We start from the raw sequence: 6,000 nt of genomic DNA on the forward strand, positions 1-6,000 counted from the left end.
CCATGCCTGGCTTGCTTTGTGTGTGTGTGTGTGTGTGTGTGTGTGTGTGTGTGAGGGTGGCTCGTGGGGGGGTACCTACATCTGTGTGCATGCATGGAGGCTGGAAGAAGACACTGAATGCCCTGCTCTGTATCTCCTCCTTGCTCCTTGGAGACGGTCTCTTGCTGGAGCTGGAGCTAGGCTGGTGGCTGGCAGGCTGCAGCGACTTTCCTGTCTCTGCCCACCTTTCCCTCGCGGTGCTGGGGTTGCAGGGACATGTTCAACCACAGTTTTTCACGTGGGGTTTTGATATTGAGCACAGGCTGTCAGGCTTGCACAGCAAACACTCTTCTGAGCTGGTTGTGAGACAGGGTTCATTGTGTAGCCCAGGCTGGCCTGCTGCTCACTCTCTCTCCCAGGCTGGCTTTTCACTCTCAGGCCCCCTGCCTCAGCCTTCCAGGCGCTGGGATCGCAGGCCTGCATCAGCATGTCTGGCTCTAGAGCTCCTTCTGTGCTGGGCAGATTTGCCCTCCCTGGATTCTGCTGATGTCCACAGATGGTTGGGTCTGGGTGGCAACGCAGTGGTTCCTGACGGTGCAACTTCCCCAATGCTGACGGTGCTGCCGATTCCGTAGAGAGGGTCATCTCCGGGCTCAGACCTGGGTAGTTTAAGGAGGTCACAGAGACCCTCTGCTTGGTGTCCCTGTAGCCGTCATTAACAGGAAACTGGGGAGTGGGGGAGTCTGGGGGAGCAGACACGGTAAGGACCAGATCGCTGGTTCTTCACTCTCTCTGCTGTTAAGGCCTGATCCATTCTAGAACCCTTTCCTTTCCTCTCCTCCCCTCCCCTCTTGTTTCTCTATGTAACCCGGGCTGTCCAGGAACTCGCTCCGTAGATCAGGTTGGCCTCTGCCTCCCGGGTGCTGGGATTGAAGGCTTGTGACACTACCAACAGGCTAGAACCATTTCAAAGGGAGCATTTGATGAAAACCCCAAGCCTGTGCACGATCACCTCATATTTCCAGGATCCCTCTGGTTTTCCTTCTTCTGACTGGGAGCTGTCTCCGGGTCTCTCTTCTGGTTCTTTCTCCCAGTCGGCTTGGCAGCCACAGGGAGGAGACTGGTGGGCACCGGCAGGTCTGATTTGCCGACCATTTCTTCCTCCTGGCCTTGAGGCAGCTGTCAGGAGAGGGCGCTCTAAACCAGGAGAAGAGCTTCTCAAGATACCAGCTGGGGGACAATGCGCACGCGCGCGGGGAGGCGGCGGCGGGGCGGGGGGGGGGGGGAGAGAGAAGGGGAGCGGCGGGGGGGGGCGGGGGGGGGGCGGGGGGGAAGGGGAGCCGCGGGTGGGGGCGGGGGGAAAGGGGCGGTGGGTAGGGGCGGGTTGCGGCGGGGGCGGGGGGGGGGGCGGGGGTGCCCACGGACGACAGAGCTCCCGCTGGCCTCAATCCCCTGTGGAGTGTAAGCCCACTTTGGCTCCTTTTGAAGAAATTCACCTTTAACTGGGAATTTTGTTATTTATTGACAAGGTTATTCTATGTAACTCAGGCTGGTCTGGAACCCGCGATGTAGACCACACTGGATTGAAACTAATGATCCTCCTGCCTCAGCATCTCAAGTGCTGGGGTCACAAGCATCCCTGGGGGCTTGTGTCCCTTAAGAGAGTAGATACAGAGATCATCACGGGAAAACCCTTACAAGTGCCTGGCCATGGCGCACGCCTTTAATTCTAGTACACGGGAGGCCGAGGCAGGTGGATCTCTGTGAGTTCGAGGCCAGTCTGGTCTACAGATTGTGTTCCAGGACAGACTCCAAAGCTACACAGAGAAACCTTGTCTCGTAAAAACAAACAAACAAAAAACAAAACAAAAAGCCACCTTACATGTCACTATGGGGTTTGCGATGACTTGCCCCGAGGTGCTGGCACTGTAGCATACGTTTCCAACTCCCAGATCCAGCCAGACAGTAAGATGAACTTGTTTCAGCTGGGCATGTGGCACATGCTTATAATCCCAGCACGCGGGAGACTCAAGCCAGAAGGTAGCCACCAGTCTCTGAGGCTATTTGGGATACAGAAGACTCCTTCCCCACCCTCACAAGAGAGACAGATGGGGCGATCTCTGCACTTGGGAGGTAGAGGCATGGTGATCAGGAGTTCAAGGCCAGCCTGGGTTACACAAGACCCCTTTTCCCACATCCCCCAAAAGAAGAAGCAATGAAAGAAAACGAAGCGTTAGTGGGTATGGTGGTGTGCACCTGTAATCGTAGTACCTAGGAGACAGAAGGATCAAGAGTTCAAGGTCATCTTCACCTACTTAGTCAGCATAAGAGCAGCCTGGGTTACATGAGAAATTGTATTTACATAAGCAAGTGAAAAAAATAAGAGGACACTTTAATGGGATCCATTACCACACACGCCCCCCCCCCGCCCCCCCCCCCCCCCCCCCCCCCCGCCCCATCCCGCATCCCCCTCTGGCCTCTTCCATGTGATGATGTACTGGTTCTGCTGTTCTGCTGGATTTGTTTCAACTCAACTCAAAGCACCTCTCTGGTGACTCAGTGTCGTTATTTGTGAGCTCAGAGACACCATGTTGGAGGCTAGCACCATGTCTCCCCCATATCTACAGAGAGCTGTGCCACAGCCCTTTCCTCTTTAAGAAAGAATAGCTGTGCTGTGCTGTGCTGTCTGTGTTGCCATAATGGCTCACATGAATGCCCTTGCCCGGTCCTCTCAAGAGCATCAATAAGGCTGAAAAGAGACAAATGGCAGGGTTTTAGCAGGTCACACTCAAAGCCACAGTTCCTCTATGAAGACAAACCCAGTTAGTTACACTGGTTAGTCTGAGATCACTGACGAGCACATCCAGGAGCACTGCCAGCCTCATGGGCACGCTAAACAAACATGGATGAGTGGCCCCAGATTCGATGTGCAGCTCAAAGACCTAGAAAATGACAGAATAATCTCTTCTCATCCTCTTGGCTTGATTTTGTGGTACTGACAACCTTTGTGGACATCATGGACCATGAAGAAAGAAGATAAAAACACACAGGAAGATGGCTGGAGAAGTGGCCCAGTGATTAAGAGCACTGGTTGATCTTCCAAAGGACCTGAGTTTGATTCCTAGCACTCACACAATGGCTCACAATTGTCTGTTAACTCCAGTTCTAGGGGATCCGATATTCTCTTCTGGTCTCCTTGGACACTGCATACAGATGCTGCACACATATACATGCAGGCAAAATACCCACACACAAAATAAAATGAAAATAAAAAACCCACACAGGACAGAAAATCCTAGATGATTCTTCTATCAATGTCAAATGTAGCTAGAAAAAAATAAAATGAAAATGCCTCAGTGGAAGAGAGGAAGGAAGGAAGGAAGGAAGGAAGGAAGGAAGGAAGGAAGGAAGGAAGGAAGGAAGGAAGGATGATTTTTAGATGTCTTTACCCACAAGGAGTTGAAATAGAAAAGGCATGTATTGATCCCAGTGTGGCGTCTGTAAGATCAGCATAGAAAAAGGCAGAGATAATGTTGAGAAGAAGGCAGAGCCACAAGGTAAACATTCGTGGGCTGTGGGCTGGCAAGATGGCTCAGCAGGTAAAGGTGCTTGCTGTTAAGACTGATGACCTGAGTTCTCTTTCTGGAACCCACATGATGGAAGGAGAGACCTGACTCCAGCATGCTGTCTTCTGACCCCCACATGTGTCCATGGCACACAGGCTCAGGTACACATTATGCAACGCAAGACCATTGTGAAAAAATGAAGGCATTCCTTTGTCAGACATCTCTAATGGATCGTCTGTGGGGATGCTGGGCTAACGCCTTATCAATCACTCGGCTCAAAATAAAACACATACCACACTTCCAACATGACAACCGAATTAGAAAAGATAAAACCAGAACACTAACATGATGCAATGAAGTTAGAAGATGTTAGTTTAATATATGTAAATGTATTCATGGTCTCCAATAGTTACATAAACATATGCTAGAAAAACATTGGTTGACAGCAGCTTTGATGGAAAAAAAAACAAACCCAACAACTCTGATGCTTTTAGATGTCTATGAGCCTGCTGTGAGCCTGTGCTGAGACTGCAGCCTGGGCAGCCCTGGTACCATGAGGAAGTCTAGGCCAAGGCGTGTGCTGGTCCCTCTGAACTGGAGGCGGGCACATTACCCTACACCAAATATTGAATCCATTTATCTGCATCTCACTTGCCTATGGGAGCTGTTTTAAGAATTCTGAGATACACAGACTGGCAGATGGGTCTGGAGACATTTCATCTAGAGAGGACAGGCGAGGAGAGAATGCCATGGGCACCATCATCATCACAGGCATAAAGCACGTTAGTTGTATAAATAAATTCATAGGAACGCTTTAGGGATTATTATTATTGTTGTACACACACACCCCTTGTACTAGTGCCCGCAGACCTGAAACACCAGGAGACTGGGTATTGTCCCCCCGGGCAGTGGGGCTGGCAGTCAGGTTGGGTGGGCTGTCTCAGATCTGAGATTGACAGCAGTGTGCTGCCTCCTGGATGTCTGAAAATCACTGCTGAGCTGGTGCCCAGTGGCTAGGCACTTTAGGGAGCTAAATCAAAAGCAGCTCGTTGTGAAGCTGAGCTTCTCTTGCTAGGGGTGTTCAAGTCCAGTGATGCTCTGTTGGGGCTGTCGTGGGGTTCTGTTTGGTGCAATGATGGACTAGCTAAGCTCCAAGGGTCTTGGAGCTCTTAGAGTTTGAGGCTCTGGGTAGCTATGGTGGTTAATATTGATTGCCAACTAATAGGATCTAGACTCAGCTAAGACACAGACATTATGCAGCCCAGAAACATTGTGCTGGCCTGAAACTCAAGGGCCTCCTGCCTCAACATCCTAACTGTTGGGATTTCTGTGCACGCTACTATGCCTAGCACTGTTTCTAGTATTTGAAGATAAATGCCACACGTTACCAAATCAGACCCACTTTTACCTATTGTAGTATCCCAATTAAAACACAAGAATGGTTTTTTTTTTTTTCTTTTTTAAAAGAGAAAGTTTATTCAGGGACTGGAGAGATGCCTCAGTTGGAAAGAGCCCTGGCTGCTCTTCCAGAGGACCTTGTTTCCCAGCACCCACATGGTGGCTCACAGCCACTTGTAATTCAGGTTCCAGGAATTTTTATGTGGTGATATATTGTGTACCCTAATAAACTTGCCTGAGGATCAGAGGACAGAGCCAGCCACTAGATTAGACATAGAGGTCAGGCAGTGGTGGCACCCATCTTTAATCCTATCGCTTGGGAGGCAGAGATCACAGGATCACAGACACACACACACACACACACACACACACACACACAGATGCACAGACACACACACAGACACACACACAGATGCACACACACAGATGCACACACACACACACACACACAGTGGTCTGAGGTGTGGGAAAGGTGTTGAGGGGTCAGAGGTAAGGCAGCTGGCAGTATGTATGTATGTGTCCAGATTTCACGGCTCTTCACAGAATGCATGCTTAGAACATGGCAGTATTGCTGAGTGTGGTGGTGCACACCTTTGATTCCAGCTCTCAGGAGGAAGAGGAAGGTGGGTCTCTGTGAGTTCAAGGCCAGCCTGGTCTACAGAGTGAGTTCTAGATCAGACAGAGCTAAATAGTAATATTGTCAAAAAACCAAACCAAAACAAAGTAAAACACAACACGGCGACATTCTTGGTCTGTTGATGCCATCCAACCCACACTCACTCAGCCCAAAGGAAGTTTTCAACCAAAACAGCCTCGGAATCCCTAAAAGGCAACCAAGGCAATGATACCATCACAAACCTTGTGTCAGAGGCATCAACTACAGCGTAGCTGATGGGAGACAAATGGTACATTGTCGGGTGTGTGACCACCATCATTCAGTCGTGATTATTAAAGTCTACTGAAGTCAAGTGACTAACAGCAGGCTCAGCTGGAGGGCTCATCCAGATTTCTCCTAGGTTGTTCATGGAGGGCTTATCTGGTGTGATTATGTTTTAGT

The sequence above is a fragment of the Peromyscus maniculatus genome, chromosome 3 (genome assembly GCF_049852395.1).
Source record: "Peromyscus maniculatus bairdii isolate BWxNUB_F1_BW_parent chromosome 3, HU_Pman_BW_mat_3.1, whole genome shotgun sequence".
NCBI lineage: Eukaryota > Metazoa > Chordata > Mammalia > Rodentia > Cricetidae > Peromyscus > Peromyscus maniculatus.